Genomic DNA, 21,571 nt, shown 5'->3' with positions numbered 1-21,571 from the left:
AATAGTCCAGAACCTTTGCTCTTAAATAGGTGCATGTTGCCCTTCGTATCAGACATATTAAAGATTCGATTAACCACTTCTCCAAAATTGAGTGGGAAGTTTGTATGGACTAGTGCCTGTATCTCAGATGAAGACCTTGCAACCTGGAGATCAAAAGTCTATCGGGCTGAGGTTAAAGCCACATCCTTCTGCAAATGCATAGCTTTCATTCTGCTCAGAGAATCAAACCGTATAAATAAAACATTTAATGAAGGCAGTAGAGTCACCTCCCTAACTGTGTGGGTTAGTGGAAACAATACTTGCATACAACAAGTAGCCCTGGGACTTACTGTGACAAGATATGCGATGCCTGGAACCATCCCACAGCAACCTTGATCGTTTAACATCAAATAGCTTCCATTTGAAAGCAGCTTGCCTAAGCCTTTTCTAAGTTAACCCTCTCAATATCACGCAATCTCTCAGCAGCCTCCTGCTGGAACATTTTCCATACCTCATTGTAAATAGCATACAAGAAGTGATTTTGACGTGGCTTCTGGGGACCTAATGAAAAATCTCTATGATCCATGTCATCTGAGAGAAAGAACAAGTGTTGTTTCACGTCGGACAGAGTTGAGGTTTTTAGTTACTTCAGCCATAACTTCCCAACACTGTTAGATCTCATCACCCCAATACTGAACACTTCGGTGGTACCTCTGAATCGTGACTGACACCTATTAGTGTTGATAGGTCAAACCAACCATCCCTTCAAATTGGGGTCAGATGAATTGTACGAACCATAATGTTGAATGGTATCTAATGCATCCTTACTGTGTTGTGTATACTTTTGCCATCCCGGAAGTGTGTTAGTGAGGGAATCCGAGCTAAGTTCAAATCCTTAATCTCGGCTAACCCAAGACCGGAATTTTGTTGCACAGTGTCGTTCAGGAAGATGTGGTATGAGGCATGCTCTAAATAAGGCCTCATTTCCCTGAACTTGCCCCAGATCGATATTGTGTCTATAGTGTCCTTCCAAAAGTCGAAACCCTGTAAAGACAGTTGGGAAATAAAGGAAGCAGAGTATATCTGTTTCATTTAAGTGAGCATATTTTTCTTTGCAGATGTTGTTGCACGCTTATAATAGCAAGAGGTTGGGTCTGAAGGGTTAAACCGAGACAAAATAGGCAAACTCTTGTGCTAATGTGTTTGAACTACCTTTCAGCAGTGTTGGGCAATGTTCGCATTGATGGTAAATGAAAACATTACGTAGGATACTTGCTTTGTGCAAGAAAATATGACCATAGTGTTGGTAACAAAACATGGTGTCAAAATGAGATGTTTCATAATACAATTCATTGTTTTAAAATGCAGCAGATAGTTCGAAATCAGACAGCATAGTTTTTACAGTTTCAAAGTCCCACTCATCTGAGAAAGTACTGGAAATTATGATATCACTTAGAGAAATTATAAATAAGCAAAGTATTTTTAAAAGTCCAGTAGGACCATATGCATCATTGGAAACTCTGGCCAGATGTAGGATCCTTTTTTGCGGCCGCAAATGGGAGAACCTCCCGTTTGCGGCCCAAAAAATGGTAATAGCATCTACGAATGCTATTTTGCAAGTCCCTGATTCGCAAAATAATATTTACGACTCTTGCTAATAAGAAGGGGCGTCCGTTCCTAATAGCAAGTCAACATGCTATGTACTAGTGTTTTGCAACCGCATTTGCGGCCACAAAACACTCGCAGTTTACCACCTACTTGAAGTAGGTGGTAAACCACTCGTTAAGGGCAAGGGGTCCCAAGGGGACCTCTTCTCCTTTGTGAGTATGTTGGAAAATAACTTTTAAGAGCAGGCAGTGGTCTCAGAGACTGAAAGGCTTTATTTTTCTATTATAAATGCATCCTGTTTTCCTTTAAGGAAAACGGGCTACTTTTTCTAAAAAACAGCTTTGTTATTAAAAAGCAGTCCCAAACTTGGTGGTCTGCTGAGCTCAGCAGGCCACCATCCCTGGGAGGGCTGTCATTCCCAATGGGCTCATTATTATTAATCAGCCTCGCAATTTGCAACCCAATTGGGAATCGCAGTGTGAAATACATCGTTGTACATCGGAAATTGCGCCTCACAAATTGCAACTCTCAAAAGAGTTGCAATGTACGATGCACAATTTTCTTGGTCGTACATCTGGCCCTCTGTCCCAAAATATTTTTTCGGGAACTGAAACTGCTGTGATGTTCACCAAGGACAAGTCTCTTCTTTCAAGGTTGATGATGCCTGCTGTTTCAGGACCATGTTCAAATTTTGTGCTGCAGAGCGTTTTGGGAGATAATGTCCATTCAGGAGCAGGACAAAGACTGCCACTATATCAATCAAAAGGACTAGGAACAGAAGATCAATTGCCATCCAGAGTTGTATCCTGGGAGAAACAAAGTGAGTATTTTTCAGGCAAATGTAGACATCATGAATTTGTTGTTTTTTGGAAACAGGCGCTGGCGTTAACTCTGGCTCACTGGGATCTAATAAGAAAGTATCAAAATCAATTAGGTAGCCAGATGTAGTTTGATCCATCTTTGGTAGCTCAGCAGGTTTTGTAGAAGTGCAAGATGTCTCTGTTTGAGACATATTCACATGGATTTTAGTGTGAGGCCGAATTGAGATCTTTGTGCCATTTGTAGATTGAAGTTGTTCAATTTCAGCAGGTACAAGCTCCATTCCATGTTTGATAACTCCTTCACTTAGTAGAATCTTCAAACATTATTAATCTTTCTGTCTGAACTTCCTGTAGGGTAGCAAGAGGAGATCTGGTGCTACCCAGGACCCACGTGGCCTACTATTGAGTATTGGCCCCATTGTGTGATTTAATCAGATCAAGTGTGACACATCTGCTTTCTTCTTGCTGGCAGGGGTCAGTAGAAGTACTGATCTTCTTCCTTCGACTACCAAGACAGGTACAGGCACTCTGTAAGATGGCCCAAATTTCTTTGTTGTCCTCAATCTTTTCTCTGACCAGGTCACCAATCTTTGGGACCCAGACAGGTCTTGCCAGTAGAGCTTTCACTTCCCCAGTGGCTGTGAGTTGTACGGATCCCTGAAACAATATCGATGGCAAAAATATAGAACTACAAAAATATCGAGTAAAAAATATAGAATGCCAAAATATCGACTTCCTATCTCCAAACAGGTAAGTACAAAAATATTGAATCAAAAATATCGTTGTAAAAAATATAGATAGTCAAAATATCGAATTTTTTAAATAGTTAAAAGTAATTTAAAATTAATGAAATAATAAATATATCTAACTTAAACATACTTAAAATACTTAAATAACATTAAAATTAATAAATATTTAATATAAATAAACATACAAAAATGTTTTAATACATATATATATATATATATATTACCTACTGGCGGTCCCCAGTAGGTAGTTATAGTTAGGACCTAGCTACCATAGGAAATCCGCAATATTCTATTGGGAATAACTTTGGCGCCGGTTGAGGAATATGCGTGTAATTTTCCAAAAGTTTGGTCAGCTCCGCTCCGCTTCTTTCCTGAAAGTTTTTGGGGGATTCGTGAAGTGGGGGCTGAGAAAAAAGGGGGGTCCCAAAACGTGTTTTCCCCATGCAATTATCTATAGTACGTTCTGACACGGCTACAGCTCGAACCGCTGAACGGAATTACGCCAAACTTTGCAAAATTGTAGGGACTGGTACGCAGATGTGCCTTTGCTATATTTGGTGAAATTTGCTCCAGTGGTTTTTTTGAAAATTAACTTCAAAAACACATATATATCTATAGGTGCGCTCCAAGTGCTCACCGGTACGCGTACCAGGGAGCGCACCCGGCGCGCTACGGGAGTGCGCGAGCGGAAAGCTGATTGGCTGTCGGATGTTTGACAACATTATAAACAGTCCGTAGAGTCCGCCATCTTGTGTCTCTGTAGAATCAAGATACAAGAGGTGAAAATAAAAAGGGGGAAATGTTTAAAAGGGGGCAGGGTACACACCCCTTGACCCCCTAGGTTTTTTGAAGTTGGCCTAGAAGGACCCTGAAGGGCAAAAACACTTTTTTGTTTGGCAATTTTTGCGGGGTAAGCGCTGGGTGCGTTCCCATGTACGCACACCCTGAGCGCACCACAGGGTAAAACAGTGAAAGAAAATAGTTTTTAATAAGAATTTAGATTACTTAGAGGTAGGGTAGCTCAAAAAAGAGCTGTTGTGTTATGTGGGTGATTTAAGTACCTACAAGTAGGTACCTATGCAGAGTCTAAAATTCAAGAGAAAGACTCTGTTCTCCTCATCTGAGATATATATACCGTCTCTTCTGTAGATATCTTGCATGTTGTAATGCAAGTTATTGTGGTATATGGAACTCATACCATAGTCTTTCAGGAAAGCAGAAAGAGATCCTTTTGGGACCCCCTGAGAAGGTTTAGGGGGTGGGGGCAGTCTACCCTGCTCCCTTTTCACGTTTTGAACTAATATATTTCACTCTCTTCTGTAACTACACAAAATGGCGGCGATAGGTTGTAGCAGAGACAGACAGTGAGAGAAAGGAGGCAGGAGATGAAGAAGAGATGTCAAATATACATTGGTAAAAATACAGTGAGAGAAGGGAAGTAAATATGAGTAAAGTTACTATGTAACATAAAGATTTTGCACTCTATACTATAAGTATCACATTATACTACAATCACTTCGCTTCTACCATATAAATTAGAAATCAAAATGAATAATATGTCAACTAATTTTTAATTTGTAATAAATCATTTATTGTTCAGAATTTTCAAAATTTAATTGAACTTGTAGCATGTCCTCATCTGGAATTTCCTTTACAATCATATAATTAATCTCCTCATGAAAAGTTTTCATTGATGTTTCTTGGAATTCTATTGTTTCCAAACATTCAATTAATTCTTCATCTAGAGATTCATCCAAAAAATCATTAATGTCATCTCTCAAATTTGACTTTATTTGGTTTTTCACAACCTTAAAGTATACATGTAAAATAACCATAATTATAAAAACAAGATACAATTACATAAATCATCAAAACTTTACAGTTCCTAAAACACGATCGCTTTCTAGATTCAAAATTTGATCCGTTTCAATTTTTGATAGTAATGTCTCTACAAGAGTCATAAATTTTACTCCATGGCATATTAGAATGTTCGAAGATGCACCCAACCAACTTGTGACCGCCTGCCTACAGGTGCGAATTCCTAAGACGTTTAGAACTGATTTCAGCATAGTTCTTCTTTCGGCTTTTACGGTCTCGCAAGTGCACAATAGATGATACAGACTTTCTGTATGGTACCCACAGAGGCAGCATGTCTTTTCTTGCTTTTTTACTTTCCAGGTTGGGATTAGGTCCATTGAGCAATGATCGCCCAGTCTATATGCCATGAATTTCTTTTTTAGCGATAGCCGGAAATGAGCTTCTAGATAAAATTGTGGTTTGAGTCTTTTATATGAGTTAATTACTGTCCAGGCATGTCGGCGATTAGCCAAGATTCTTTTGTCCTCTACCAGGGATAGTGACTTTGCATTTAATTTACAAATTTTGTTGAATGATGCCCCAGGTGTTTGGTTCTTTTTCCTTGTATTGATTCTCGATCTCTTGCCAACATAGGTTGTTTAGTGTACCTATTTCCGATGCTCTAAGTTTCCAGCACCATTTTGCAAAGATAGCTTTCCTCTGGTAGACTTGGTTTTGTAGGCCGAATTCCAGGCGTATTTGTGCTGGGGATGCTCCTTTGAAAAGATTAAACACAGATTTGTATACTCTTATCTGTAATTTATTTAATATGTCGATTTCATTTCCGTGCCATATTTCTAACCCATAAGACAAGGTAGGTAACACTTGGGCTGCCATTACTTTTAAAATGTGTCCATGTGAGGGGCATTGTAGTTTCTTTTGGAGCAATTTATAAGCAAATTTAAGTGATTGTGCTTTGGCCGTGATATCACGATTTTGGTCCACCATGGACATATTTCTGCGCAGTTTAATGCCCAAATATTTATATGTGGGTATCTCCTCGATTTGAATATTCTTTGCGTACCATTTAAAAGATCCTCGGCTTGGGCCCGCTAATCTCACGACCTTTGTTTTTTTATCGTTAAGTTCCAAACCTACTAGGTCGAAGTACTCTATTAATTTATTTATGACCCGCTGCAGGCCAATCGGTGTGTGACTTAAGACCACAATGTCATCTGCATATTGTAGAAACTGAATGGATTCGTTTCCCAGTTTTGGTGTATGACCATTTACCTGTTGAAGGTGGCTATTTAAATCGGCTAAGTATACGTTAAAGAGACTTGGGGAGAGTACACAGCCTTGTTTTAGGCCATTTCTTATGTGTATTTGTGATGATATTATTCTTCCATCTCCCAATTTTACTTTAGCCCATGTTCCACTGTATAAGGCCTTTATTATATCAGTAAGCTTCTGTGGGAGTCCCCAAGCTTCCAACTTTTTCCATAACCGATCTCTTGGTACTCTATCAAACGCTGATTTTAGATCGATATAGCATGCCAGTAATCCCACCTTCTTTTTTACAGCTCTTTCTGTTAACAGCGCCAAAACGGAAAGATTTGTAGTGCATCCCATACCTTCCCTAAAACCTGTTTGGAACTTCGGGACTATTTTGTTTTTATTTATCCATTCCTGAAGATGCCGTAATAAACATGATGAGAAGAGTTTTGCCTCTACATCAATGAGGGCTATCAGCCTGAAGTTCCCGGGTTCCATTCTACTCCCGTTTTTATAAATAGGGTGGAAGATGTTGCCATACCAGGATCCTGGTATCTTTTTGTCACTGAATAGTTGATTGAAAAGTGGGGTAAGATAATTTGCCCAAAAGTCAGGATCTTGTTTAAATATGGCATTTGGAAGCCCGTTGGGGCCTGCTGCTCCTTCCGCTTTTAGTTTTTTTATCAACAAAGTTGTTTGTTTCACTGTTGTTAATGGTGATTCTTTTTCCCATTTGTCTATTACGTGCGTAGTTTTTATCTTTCCCGAAGCTGTTCCCTTTGTTAGATAATTTCTTACTTCTGTACACCAGATATTCGGTGTGTGGGTATTGTAAAGGGTGTCTATGTATTGTAACCATGATGTTTCACTTATTCCTATGTTTTGCTGCGCCCCAATTCCTTTTGATAGATTGTTAATCAAGCTCCAGAATTCACTGCTATTTGGTAATTTGCTTGTCCTTAGCAGGCCTACCCATATTTTCTCTATGTGTAGCCTTTTTGCCTTTCCACATGCATCTTTGTATTCTTTTCGCAGTTTCTGTATCCCGTTGTTCACTATGTCTTTTCCCTGCCTGTTTATCGCTGCCTTTTGTCTTAATTTTCTTGCAATATCCCTTTTTTGTCTCTTAGATTTGAGGTGTACCATGGCTGTTTCTTGCTGTCATATGTAGGATTTACTACTGTTTTTGCGGGGAATCTTTCTAGCAAATGTGTGTGTAGGTTCTCCCAATTTTTTGCGAGATTGTGGGGTTCCAAGGCCGCTGTGGTTTCTGCTAATGTGTACACAAGTTCCATTATTTCATTTGTTATGTTGCCTATCCATTTGAGTTTCCTGAGATTGTTAACTTCCGGGATTATAGCTAGCGATACAATACTCGCTTTATGTTGGATGTTTAAACTCAGTATTGTTTCTTGCGGAAAGTGATCGCTTTCTGGACGAGGTATGATGCAAAAATGATTGACCTGCTGTGAGAGCTCGTTGCTAATTAGAGTGAAGTCTATTGTGGATTTTTTATTTCCGCATGTGTAGGTGGTTTTTGCTGGTTGGTCACCCTTTATGTTTCCATTCAACGTCAGAAGTCCCAAGGAATCTAGTTCGTTCCTTATTTTTTGGATATTACTTTTATTATTCTTGACTCTGGTCAGGTTACTGTTGAAATCACCTGTAATCAGCATCCTGTAGGATTGGTGACTTATTTGTAAAGTTTTTATTAAGTTTATTAATCCTAACAGTTTTTTGATTTTTGTAGACTTCTCTGGGTGGATGTAAACGTTTAGAATCAATAGCTTCCACCAGCCTTCTTTATTTAGTTGATTATGTTCTAACAATTTTGTCATCTCCTCCTTGTGATGAAATGGTGCTTTCAATATTCATGACATTTTCAATTTCAATATATGTTGTTGTAATTTCAAAAGAAATGTCTTTGGTCTCCTCATTCAGATCCATTTTAATTTCAAATCTCTTGCTGTAAATTGCAGAAAAAAGTAATCACTTTCATTTATCGATTTTATAAATACATAATATAAAAGTAGCCTAATCAAGTATTTCGTTTTGTAAAATTAATTGGTAGTGTATAGTATGAGGCAGGAACTAGAAATATAAAGCACTGCATGTGATTAAGTCTATCTTAATCCATAATTATAACAGAATGACTGTAAATAGCTAACAGAAAACATTTTCCAAATTATCTTAAAGTGTACAACATAGTTCCTCTTACATGTTAACCACTCACCTTTTTGTAAGTAGGAGAAGAGTTAAAACTGTGTAATTCCAAGTCAAGAAATTGAGCACCCAATATTCTTCTCAAAAGTACCTCAGACAGGAGTATCAAAAAATGGCCGTGTTTTCCTCTCATTTTAGATATATACATAACCAATCATACTTCATCACATACAAATTCAAAACGTAAGTAACATTTTGATTGGTTCTTATTTTCAATAGTTTCAAATGTGTTTGCCCCATGCAGTTTGTCATAGGGTATTTAGACACGGCTACAGCCCGTAATGCTGAATGGAATTATACCAAACTTGGCAAAATGGTAGGGACTGGTACGTAGTAGGGCCTTTTCCATATTTGTTTAAATTTGCTCCAGTGGTTTTTATGAAAAGCAACTTCAAAAACACATATATATCTATAGGCGCGCTCCAAGTGCTCACCGGTACGCGTACCGGGGAGCGCACCCGGCGCGCTACGGGAGTGCGTGAGCGGAAAGCTGATTGGTTCTCGGATGTCTGTCAACATTGAAAACAGTCCGGAGAGTCCGCCATCTTGTGTCTCGGTAGAATTGAGACACATGAGGTAAAAATTATAAGGTGGAAATGATTAAAAGGGGGCAGGGTACACATCCTCTGACCCCCTAGGTTTTCAGAGGGGGGCCTAGAAGGACCCTGAAGTGCCCAAAAACTATATTTTCTTTTAAATTTTCGTGGGGTGAGCACTGGGTGCGTCCCCATGTGCGCTCTCCGGTGCGCACACCCGGAGCGCACCACTGGGAAAAACAGTGTAAAAAATTATACTTAAAAAATTATTGTGCTTAGAGGTAGGGTAGCTCTGAAAAGAGCTGTTGTGTTAAGTGGGTGTTTTTTGTACCTACTCTATTCCCCCCATCTGAAAAATGGACACCATCTCTCCTATAGATGCCTTGCATGCTGTAACGCAAGTTGTTGTGGTAAATGGAACCCATACCATAGTCTCTGAGTAAAGAAGAAACAGATTAATTCACATGTTTCCTTGCTTTCTCAATCTGTGGACAAAATTGGTTGGACCAGTTCCATTTTTGCCTTTGGCATATATTAGAAAATACCAAGGCAGGTTTTGTAAAAAGTGACATCAATTGCCCAAAGATGTCCTTTAAAAGCATTTCCAGAGCTACCACTGTCAAAGTGCCCAGGTCATTTCCACCACAGTGCACAATTATGAGGTCAGGCAGTGGTAGATACATATAGGATGTTATCAATGGTATCAATTGGTGACTTTTTAATCCTCTCTGTCCAATCCACTCAATGTTCACATTTGGTAAATCAAGGTTGTAAATACCTCTGTTATTTGCTAATTTTTCACTCCAGTAGACAACACTATGACCCACAAACCAGACTTTTGGCATCTTGAAGGTAGATGTGCTTCTATTTAGGTGAGTTGTGGAAATGAAATGGCAGTTTGAAAGTAGGAATTATGAAAAAAAAGTGGTTGAGATTCAGTGCACTTGAAAAAACAAGAAAAGATTGGTGCTTTCTTTAAATTCACCACTGAAAATTAGGATGCATGTTTTTTTTTTTAAAGAAGTCATTTTATTGGTTGTGAAAAAGTCGTTGAAAGAAACATTGCAGATGATTAGCTAGTACATTGAGAGGTCAAACATCCTTGCTGGATTATTTTGCAACATAGTATGATGAACTTTTGAACTGTGTTCTGGGTAAGGTGGGAGTTACCATGGTAACAGGGTGAATGAGCACTGGGGGGATGGGTGAATATTATGTGAGTTTCAATGTTTTGAAATGTACAACCAATTACAATGTGCAGTTTGGTTTTGAATTTGTGTGGAAGAATTTTGATTGGTTATGTACAAGAATATGGGTCTAAAATGAGAGGTAATCTGTGCCATTATTCTGAGGCTGCAGTGACAGAAGAATTATTCAGAGATTCTGCTTAAGAAAATCCGGTGTGTGTGTGACTGACACTGTTCTACATGTTCCAAAGCTTTTTTAAAGGTGAGTAATGATTCTTTTAATAAAGATAGACTGCTGTATGTAGTATGGGGAAGATTAAGAAGCATATTGTGCTTCTTTATTCCTGCATTGAGTGTCATGTTTTTTTGTAATGCTGTTAGAAAATTTAATAGGGCATATTTGAAATGTATTTTAGAAATGAGTTAGGTTTCTGCCTTGTTTTGTATAGGTTATTCAAATGGGCTGTGCTCTGTGTTAAAAATAATTTACTATGGAAAATGTTTTCCAGTAAAACGTATGGCTTTTAAAATTTGGTCAAAGAGTTAACATCCTGGTCATGTGCCTAACATCACACTGTGAATCAAGCTTGATTTTAAATAGATATGGGTGAATAATTTGCTTATTTGATGTGTTTAAAAATATGAAAGTACATGTTTTCTTAAACTCAGTTAGGCTTTAGCATATGTAGTAGTAGGGAACTAAGGTAGCATGTCTGTTAGGCATCTTACTTCTCAAATAGGGTCAGAGCTGTGCAATCAAGATCCAGGGTGTGCTGTTGAAATGAAAAAAGAATGTTATGTCTTGCTTATATATATATGTGGTCTGTGTTTTGCCTGTAGAGACAGTGAAATAGTATGAGCAGAGACTCACATATTGCATGTAGAGACAGACTTGGTAGATTACATGTAACATCCTGGTCATGTGCCTACGATCACACTGTGAGTCAAGCTTGATTTTAAATGGATCTGGGTGAATAATATGGTTAGTTGATGTTTGTAAAAATATGGAAGTACATGTTTTTTAAAGACATGGTAGATTACATGTAACATCCTGGTTATGTGTCTAAGATCACACTGATGGGTGAATGAAGCTTGACTCACAGTGTGATCTTATGCACATGACCAGGATGTTACATGTAATGAGAAATGAATGTTATGTCTTGCTTATATATAGGTAGCTTGTTTTTTGCCCGTAGAGACAGTGAAATAATATGAGCGGAGACACACATACTGCTTGCAGAGACAAACATGGTAGATTATTTGTAACATCCTGGTCATGTGCCTAAGATCACACTGTGAGTCAAGCTTGATTTTAAATGGATCTGGATGAATAATTTGCTTAGTTGATGTGTTTTTTAAAATATGGAAATACATGTTTTCTTAAATTTAGTTAGGTTTTAGCATAAGTACTATTAGGGAATGTAAGGCAGCATGTTTGTTAGGGGTCTTACTTCACAAATAGGGTCTGAGCTGTGCAATCAAGATCCAGGGTGTCCTGTTGAAATGAAAAAGGAATGTTATGTCTTGCTTATATATAGGTGGCCTGTTTTTTGCCACTAGAGACAGTGAAATAATATGAGCAGAGACACACATACTGCTTGTAGAGGCAGACATGGTAGATTATATGTGACATCCTGGTCATGTGCCTAAGATCACACTGTGTGTCAAGCTTGATTTTAAATAGATCTGGGTGAATAATATGCTTAGTTGATGTTTGTAAAAATATGGAAGTACATGTTTTTTAAAGATATGGTAGATTACATGTAACATCCTGGTTATGTGCCTAAGATCACACTGATGGGTGAATTAAGCTTGACTCACAGTGTGATCTTATGCACATGACCAGGCAGAGAAATCCGAAATGGAAAACCATGGACCTACCCTCATTTTTAAACTCACTGAACTCTTCCCTCCCCGTGCAAAGTAAAGACATAAAGACAGCCGAAACTATGCTCACTCAGTGGCTGCGCCAAGCCGCAGACGTCATGCCCCCCTGATTAGTTTTAGTAGATCACGAGGGAACGACGCTCATAAATGGTTCAAATCTGACCTAAAGAAACTAAAATTCGAAATCAGCCAAAAAGAAAGAAAGTGGAGAGCGAACTATTTACCACTTGATAGGGTAATTTACTGTTCTGACAGAAAGGCGTACCAAAAGGATCTGCTCCAACACAAAACTGAACATTTCTCTGCAAAAATCCTGAATTCAGTGAACAGATCTAAAGAAATATTCAGCATTTTGAACGACTTGTGCAATGACGACAGGACAGCCCCCCCCACAGTCCCCACACAGAAACTCTGTGATTCATTGAACCAATTTTTCAGTGAAAAAATCACAAAAATAAAACAAAATATAACTAGCTCTCCTACCCCTACCCCTTTAGATGATATTTTTTACAACCCTTCGACACTATACACTTTTCCTATTATTGATCAAAAAATGTTTGTTGAACTCCTCACACGAGTCAAATCGGGGTCGCCCGACGACATCTCTCTGCCTTACATTTTTAAAGAAATAGGACGCACCATTCCCCAGAGCATCCTTCCCTTACTTAATGAATCTCTTACTCAGGGTAGGGTCCCCAGCAGTTTTAAACATGCACTATGGATCCCGTTGACTAAAAAACCGGGCATTGATCCACTGGACCTCACAAACTATAGGCCTATCTCCCTTCTACCCTACCTATCAAAAATTTTGGAGGCCCATGTCCCCAACTGTCTCTCCAATTTTATTGAATCTACTGAATACTTAGAATTCAATCAAGCAGGGTTTCGTCCCTGCCACTCGACAGAGACAGTCATACTTGCAGTCCAGAATACCTTAGGAACCAATGCTGATAACAACTTGCATCAGGCTCTGGTGCTCCTTGATTTGTCGGCGGCGTTCGACACGGTTGACTATTCCATCTTGGTCGACCGTGTCGAACAGGCTGGCCTCAGGGGCCCTGCCTTGAGCTGGCTGCAGTCCTTCATATCTGAACGCACTCAATCTGTGAGGTTAGGTATGTTCACAGCCCCCAAAATCAGTACCTCTTGTGGAGTTCCTCAGGGCTCTTCCCTGTCCCCTTTACTATTTAATCTGTATCTGCGCCCCTTGTTGTATTCTTTGAAAAATCATAATGTCACGATATACAACTACGCAAATGATTTACAACTTATTTTTCCCTGAGCTCTCCTGATGCAGTTGTAGAATTCCAAGCCACTATGACCCACATCCAAAGCTGGATGACTTTGAACCATCTTAAGCTCAACCCGGGCAAGACAGAACTTGTCTTGCCCGGGAAAAGTGAAATCAGCTGGGGCCCCCATTTTTGGCGCTTAGACTTAGGAAATCCCCCCAGCAAATCTCACTCCGTCAAGAGTCTGGGGGTAACCATCAGCGAGGATCTCTCACTGAAAAGTCAGATAGGAACGGTAGTCTCTTCTGGATTCTTCCAGTTGAGAAAGATAAGGAAAATCGCCCATCTTTTAACCCACTCGGCTCTGATTCAGGCAGTCATCGCCTTGGTCTTATCCCGCCTTGATTTTTCAAACAGTCTTTATCTGGGTCTTCCAGTTGGTCAGCTTAAAAGACTGCAGTATCTGCAGAATCAGGCAGCCAGGCTTATTTATAAGCAACCTAAGTGGCAGTCCATCAGGCCAGGTTTAGAAGAACTACACTGGCTGCCTGTGGCAGAGAGCCGTATTCAAGGCCGGATGTATTATTTTTAAAGCTTTGCAAAATAAGGGTCCGAAATTTATAAGGCAGCTGATATGCAAATATATCCCTTCACGCAGCCTTCGCTCAGCCCATAAAGATTTACTTTTGGTACCCCAGTATAAGTAAAAACGTCAGGGAGGCAGCAGCTTTCACTACCTTGCCGCCTCCCTTTGGAACTCCTTGCCACAATCCTTGCGACAAACTGAAAACCTTCTTTCTTTTAGACATGCTTTCAAGACCTGGCTTTTTAAACAGGCATACTCTAAATAGATGACTGCCGAAAATGCCTTGCTGTGCTATGTCTTCAAACCCACTGTTCAATAGCGCCATGAAGCCCATGGGCGTACGTGCGCTGAATAAATAAACAATTAACATAACATAACACAACATAACATGTAATGAGAAATGAATGTTATGTCTTGCTTATATATATGTAACATATATAACACACCCTGGATCTTGATTGCACAGCTTAGAGCCTATTTCAGAAGTAAGAAGCCTAATAGACATGCTGCCTAAGATTCCTTACTAGTACATGCACTTTTAAACATAGTAACTAAGCAAATTATTCACCCTGATTCATTTACAATAAAACTTGACTCACAGTGTGATCTTGAGCACATGAGACACATGTCATGACACACATACAAAGAGAGAAATGACACACATAAAAAGAGAGATTATGCATGTGCAAAGTGACATGAGACACAGACACAGAGTACCTTTTAATCTAAAAGAGACAAACTGTTCGAAGGCACAGGTGACAATATTGAAAAATGTGAATATGTAATTCCTTATTTCACACAGACACTCAGTGTGATTTTTAACAAAAATTTTAAAGCCAGACATTTTATCAGAAAACATTTTACATAGTTAATCGTTTTTGACACAAAACACAGCACATGTAATGTAAATCAGGCTTATGTTGTAAACTAGTGTTTATTTAGTTTACTTATTGTAATTGTTATGTAATATGTTTGTAGTTTTCTATAATATGTTATTTTTTCTTTACCACAGATTATAATCATCTATACAAAGATAAAAGAATATGCCATCAAAAGAAAGACATCACAAAATATATAAAAAAGATTTAAGGTCTAAGAAAAGAGAAATACAAGACTCATCCAAAACAAAATCTTCAGTGAAAAAAAATAATGCTCCTAGTAAGCAAACTAAGAATTTTCTCAGGAAGTTATTGAAATGTCAAAAAGAAAAAGGTGTTGTTTCAAAGAAGAATAAGACACCTCTAATTAGAAAGAAGAAATGGTGTCTCTCCAAAAATGTTAGACCTGTAGAAAGAGATGATATTAACTATAGCAATAGAATGCAAATTCAATTTATTGAAATTCGTAGACGAATGTTATTATAACAGAATAGTATCGAAGTTATTAATAAATGTAAAAAGGTATCAAAAAAGACCGCTTTTTACAAGAAAAATAAAACATAGTTAAGATTGTGGATGAAGCATTTAAAGTGAAAAATAAATGGTATATTTTAGTAATGAATAGAATTCGGACACTAGATAAGGCAATTAATGTGTTCAAATCAAAATGTAAGTGGAAAAGAGTAATTAATCAGACTCATTTTTGTGAGGTTTTTTTCTGGAGAATAGAAGCACAGTTCAAGTTGTGAGCCATTTTTTAACGAGGAAAGTCACTTTCAGGATAATGATTTGGTGTATGCAGTTGACACCAGTGGTCGAGCATTTGAGGTGAAGGATGGTTGTCCGGTTGAAAAAGAAAAGATTGTGTCTAGAAATACAGAAGAGGTGTTAGCTGGTGAAGTTTTAGGGAGATGTCCTAAGACTCCAGTGTATACTTGGAATTGTAGTAGTATTTGTAGTGTGCGACAGGATTCAATTGATTTGTTTCGTAGTTTCTTATGGACATAGACTAAGAAAAGTCTAAAACAAAAAATGAAAATTTTGCAAGAGATAGATCCTTGTAGAGTGAGAGAAAAAACATGTTTCCAAGGACATTCACTGGCGTGTCTTTCAAGAAAAGTATGTCAGAGTGTTTTTTCACCATTTTAGGATGTTAGCAGTGCATCATAATAAAGTGAGGAAATTAGTGAGAAGGTTGTATTATGCAAAAAGTCCAACACTTAAACGAAAACAGTTAAACAGTGCTCTTTTGCATGTAACTGAATTAGATGTGAAAAACATTTGTGAAGAAATTGAGTTTTGTTACTTTGGTGAAAAAGAGGACAGTGGAGAAATGGATACAGTAATAGAAGGTAATGTAGAAGAGAATGAAGTGATTTCAAGTACAGAAAAATTTGAACATGAAATTACAAAGTTTAAGGTTAATTCAAGTGAAAGGCCTAATTTTACTTGTGTGTGTTGTCGATGAACTCATTTTAAGCATCAGACTAGATTAGTTGATTTATAAGTAAAAAGCGAAAAGGTAAATAATAATGAGTGGAAGGATTTTGCAACTTATTTGTTGGTAGAAAATTGTTTTGATTTGGGTTCTGATCAACGTATTTGTAAAAATAATGTTATAATAAATTAAATAAAAACAGAATGGCTGCTAGAGCTGTTCATAATAATCTGGAGTTAGTAGACATTCTTTCTGAATTGAAGGATTTAAATACCTATGAGTATATTCTGATTCATTGTGTGCATCCTTTTCAGGCTATTGTTCGCATGGAGCCTAAGACAGGAAAATTACCTCCTTCAGATTTACAGAGAGGATTAAAGGCAAGAGTTGTTTATTTGCCTCTAGATTTTAAGAAAAATATTGATACAATTGGTGTAAAAAAAGTAGAAGAGGAACCTCTGGTTATCCTAGTTAATGGTGTTCCGACAAAGGGTAAGAAAATCTGGCAAGAATTAGTGGATGTTAGGAAAGTCAAAAAGGCAACGTTGTATCTGGTAAAAAGTAATCAGTACTATAAAAATGTGTATGTGGGAGAAGAGGAAACAACTGTAGAAGACGACACTGATTTCTTAGCTGGGTAAATTGAAAAAGTTAATGTCTCTAGAAGTGAAGAAATGTATGAACATTGTGGTGTTCATCCATTGCATTCCAAAGAAGTAATGGGGAATGCTATTGACTTGTTTCAAATGAAAGAAGCCAAAGGAAGTCCCATTAGTGTATGGGAAGAAAGTTTGGAAGCTCGTTGTTTTCCACAGTTATTTCCAACAGGTGAAGGTAGACGATATGACGACCGACATGTTCAAATTCCTGCATCTGAATACCGGACTTAAAGATTATATGCAGAAGATCCAAGGTTTCGTTAATGCATTCCATATTTGTTCCATCTACTGTTTGAGAGTGACTTGTCTGGACTTTCTTATGCAGTGAACCACATACTGAAAAGTGGAGCACTTCTACAAAATGTTTCGGCAAGAGACTTTATGGATAAAGTGAAACTGCAAGGTTAGGAAAGGTCTACAGCCAAGTGACAAAATGGATGAAGCAAATTGTTTTTCTATTCTTTAAAACAGAACCAAAGGTATTATATACCACATATATATATCATGTATAAAGTCCAACTGTATACAAAGCCAATAAGCATTAGATATTTCTGATATAGCTTTATTATTCTTTTTATATATAAATATAGACTTTCATGTACTGTTTTTCTTTGTTATCTTGTTTTGTTATTTTGGGGTTATTATTTTTTGGTAAGTAATATTCAATTAAAATTACATAAGAAGAGATACAAGTATGAAAAGAGTCTAAGCAAGAAATTATACAGTTACAGTCTGAAGATGTTGTCACATCAAGAAATTGGAGCATATGAATGTTGTGATCGGTTATCATCAGCAAGTCAATATGCCAAATCTAGAACCATCATTTGGGTGAGTCTAGCAGCCTGATTCATCATTGGGACGTTTTGCGAGTCTGAAATAGCGATTCATAAGGAATCGCTATTCCAGACTCGCAAAACGGGATTCATGTAGGAATCGCAAAAAGATTTGCGATTCCTACACACAATCCTTATTTGCGATTAGCAAATTGCTAATCGCAAATAAGGAATAACTCCCCATTCATTCCTATTAGCCAAAAGGCCCATAGGAATGAATGGGGAGTATTCCTTATTTGCGATTAGCAATTAGCTAATCGCAAATAAGATAGCGATTTAAAGGGTGCCAGGGGTGTCCAAAGGACACCCTGTAACACCCCTTAAATTCAAATTGAAGCAGTTGTTGCGCACACACATGTCCAAAGGACATGTGTGTGTGCAACATGCAACTTAGAAAAATGCTTTTAAAAGCATTTTTCTAAGTTTTCGCTATTTACCACGAGGTTTGACCTCGCGGTAAATAGCGGGCCGAAATTGCGAATTCGCAATTTTTTTATGGATGATGAATTGCATTTAAGGAATCTCAAATAGAGATTCCTTAAATGTAATTCCTCGCAAAATTGCGACATCGCTATTACCGATTTTTGCATTTGGGATGATGAATCCCAAATGCAAAAATAGAGCTCGCAAAGGGCCAGATTCTCAGAATCTGGCCCTTTGCGAGCCGATTTCGGCTTGATGAATCAGGCTGTAGGTCTTGCTGCAACACGAAACCGAGTTTTGAAATCTGTACAAGAAATTTAGTATTTGGCGGAGAAAGAACCAGACAGTACAGATATTTTGAAAACAAACAAGTTGGATACATACTATCCAAATAGAAGTAGTCATCTTGAGAACGTTTGTCTCTATGAAGTTCTGCAAAGCTATACTTTTAAGAGGAACGTCACAGAAGACATCAATAAAGGTGTATATGCTGTAATTGCATGTGAAGGCTGTCTGGTGAAACAAAGAAAAGGGCATTTGATTAATCATCGAAAATTGAGTTGTGAATCTCCAGACAAAAGGGAATTTTATTACTTAGCTCTTTTGCAACTCTTTAAGCCTTGGCGTACAGAAGAGGAACTACTTGGAAATGTTCTTACTTATGAAGATTCGTTCAATGCAACCAAGGATACTATAGAATGTCCTGTTTTTTCAAATCATCAGCAAATGTTGAACGAGGAAATACAGCAAGAAGCTACAATTGCAGCAGAGATTGCTAGAGACAGTTCTCAAGACAGTCAGAGTTCTGCTTCATTGAGTCAGGAACCACTAAGAGGACCAATTATACAAAATGAAGCTGCCACTGCCATGGATGAAGTTGAAAGAGCCATAGAACAAGTTCAGGAGGATGTAGTTAACTTAGAAGATTTGGAAAAAGAACTAAACGTTGAGCAGAGACAATTATATGACGAAGTCACAGAACACATTGAGCATGGTTTATCTCATGAGAAAAAAGAGTGCTCATGTACATCATTTATACCTGTTCGACTGTACGTGAGTGGAGAAGCAGGAACCGGAAAAAGTTTTCTGATTAAAGCAATTGCGACGTATCTGCAGAAAAGAACGGAGTCATCGCTGTCTTGTGTTGTTACCGCTCCAACTGGGTTGGCAGCACACAACATTAAAGGGATTACTTTACATCGCTTATTGAAGCTGCCAGTAGAGCATGATAATATATTACAATACTACAAGCTATCTGGAGAAGCTTGTTGGGAAGTTTCAAGAGTCCTAAAGAAAATGAAACTTCTTATCATTGATGAAGTAAGCATGGTCTCAAATGTAATGCTTGCTTTTGTGCATTTAAGAATGCAAGAAATTCTTAAAACAGAGTATGATGTGTTATTTGGAGGCAAACACATCATTGTTTTTGGAGATCTACTGCAACTAACTCCAGTGAAAGGACAACCAGTGTTTAAAATGCTTACACATGAAGATACAAGGAAGTGCCTAGGAAGCATTGGAAAGGTTAACATATGGTTAAATTTCAAATATGCAGAACTGCTACAAAATATGCGACAGGCAAAGGATGAAGATTATAAAAAGATTCTACAAGATGTAAGAATTGTAAAACTAAGTGAGTATGGGAAAGCAGCTTTACATGCATGATTAATTTCAAATTTGTTTCCAAAAGAAAACATTCTCCCAGAGAATATTTTTTACATAATTCCAGAAAACAAATCTGTCATATGCTTGATGCCAACTCTGCAGGAATGTTCAATCTTCAACAACAAAATGTTAAAGTTGGAAAATCAAGAGATTATCAAACTGGAAGCTATTGATAAAATAGAACATGAAGGAGCAACTATTATTTTGTCAGAAAAGTTGAAATCAAAAATGGATTCTTTAGAGAAGAAAATATCTAAAACAGCTGGTTTGGAAAAGACTGTATGCATCTTTAAATTGTCATATAATTTTACGACGTAATTTACATGTGGAAAGAGGTTTAGTAAATGGAGCAATGGGTCATGTGGTTGATTTTGTGAATTACCGAAATAGAGATGGAATTGAATTTATAGAAATTAAATTTGATGGTATTGAAGAAGTACAATAAATCAGTCGTTGCTCTGCCCGATTTTTGCTTGTGAAAGATTTATATGTCCGCCGAAAACAGTTTCCTGTTTCTTTGGCATATGCGGTGACGATTCATAAGTGTAGATAGTGCTTCGGTGAATATTGGAAGTTCTGTGTTCAAGGAGGGTATGGCACATGTTGCTTTATATCGAGTCAGAACTTTATCTGGATTGTACTTGATTGATTTGGATGAGACAAAGATTAGTGCAGATCTAAATTGTGTAAAAGAATATAATAGGTTAAGAAAAGAGTATACTCCAAATTTACCTAAATATCCTCTATTTGAAAAGCATGTGGTAGGCCGAAAAAGAAGAAATGAGAAAAATTGAAGTGATGTTCTAGCAAAAAGAAAAAAAGTAGATGAACCAGCAATTGTAAGCAGAAATGAAAAGGATTCAGTTAAAGATGTTGTTGGATTTCAGTTTGAAAACAGTTCTGGTGTCAGCTGCTATGCTAATGTAGTGGTTAACGTTGTTTTTTTTCTCCAAACTTTACAAGAACATATTGCTGAAAATAGTGATGAAACATTTTGTTGTTTATTGAATTCTGTGTTTGAGAAATGTAGCAGTGACAGAACAAACATACAAAGTGTTTCTGAAATTCGAAATGTTTTAGACAAATCTTCTGTTCTAAATCAATTTTCACAGAATATTCAGCAAGATTGTCAGGATTTTCTAATGTATATGCTTGTTGTTTTGCAAGATGAAGGTGTAGATGCAGAAAATCTTTTTGGCATTTCTTATAAATGGCAGCATGACTGCGACAATTGCTCCTTTTCAAGTAGTACTACAATAGACAATGAAAGATTTATATATTTGACTGTACCAGACTGCAAATCAGTGTCATTTAACAATCTAGTTAGACACGCAAATCAAAGCATGGTCTGTACTCAATGTAAAAATGCAATGCTATCAACATTATTTATACAAACATATGGACAGTATGTAATGTTAATGTTCCAATGATGTAGATCTGATGGAACTAAATTGACAACATTAATTAAAAATTTTGTGGCTTCTCAATTATCAATTTCAGGAAGAACCTTTACAACTGCAGCAATTATTTACCATGATGGTCCTTCAACAACATCAGGACATTACACAGCTTATTTAAAATGTCATAAAGGTTGGAAACACTGCAATGATACTCAATTGACTTTCAAACGTTTGCCTTCTGACTTACAAAATTCTTACCTAGTGTTCTTACAACCGAAATTTTAGGGAAGGTAATTGGCCTATGAAGATTGCAGCAGTTAATAAAACTTAGTTTGCTGTTCAAAATTACTTTCCCAGTGAGAGTGATGAAGATAATCAAAAACATGTAGTTCTCA

The sequence above is a fragment of the Lissotriton vulgaris genome, chromosome 4_1 (genome assembly GCF_964263255.1).
Source record: "Lissotriton vulgaris chromosome 4_1, aLisVul1.2, whole genome shotgun sequence".
NCBI lineage: Eukaryota > Metazoa > Chordata > Amphibia > Caudata > Salamandridae > Lissotriton > Lissotriton vulgaris.
Note: the sequence above shows the minus strand (reverse complement) of the source record.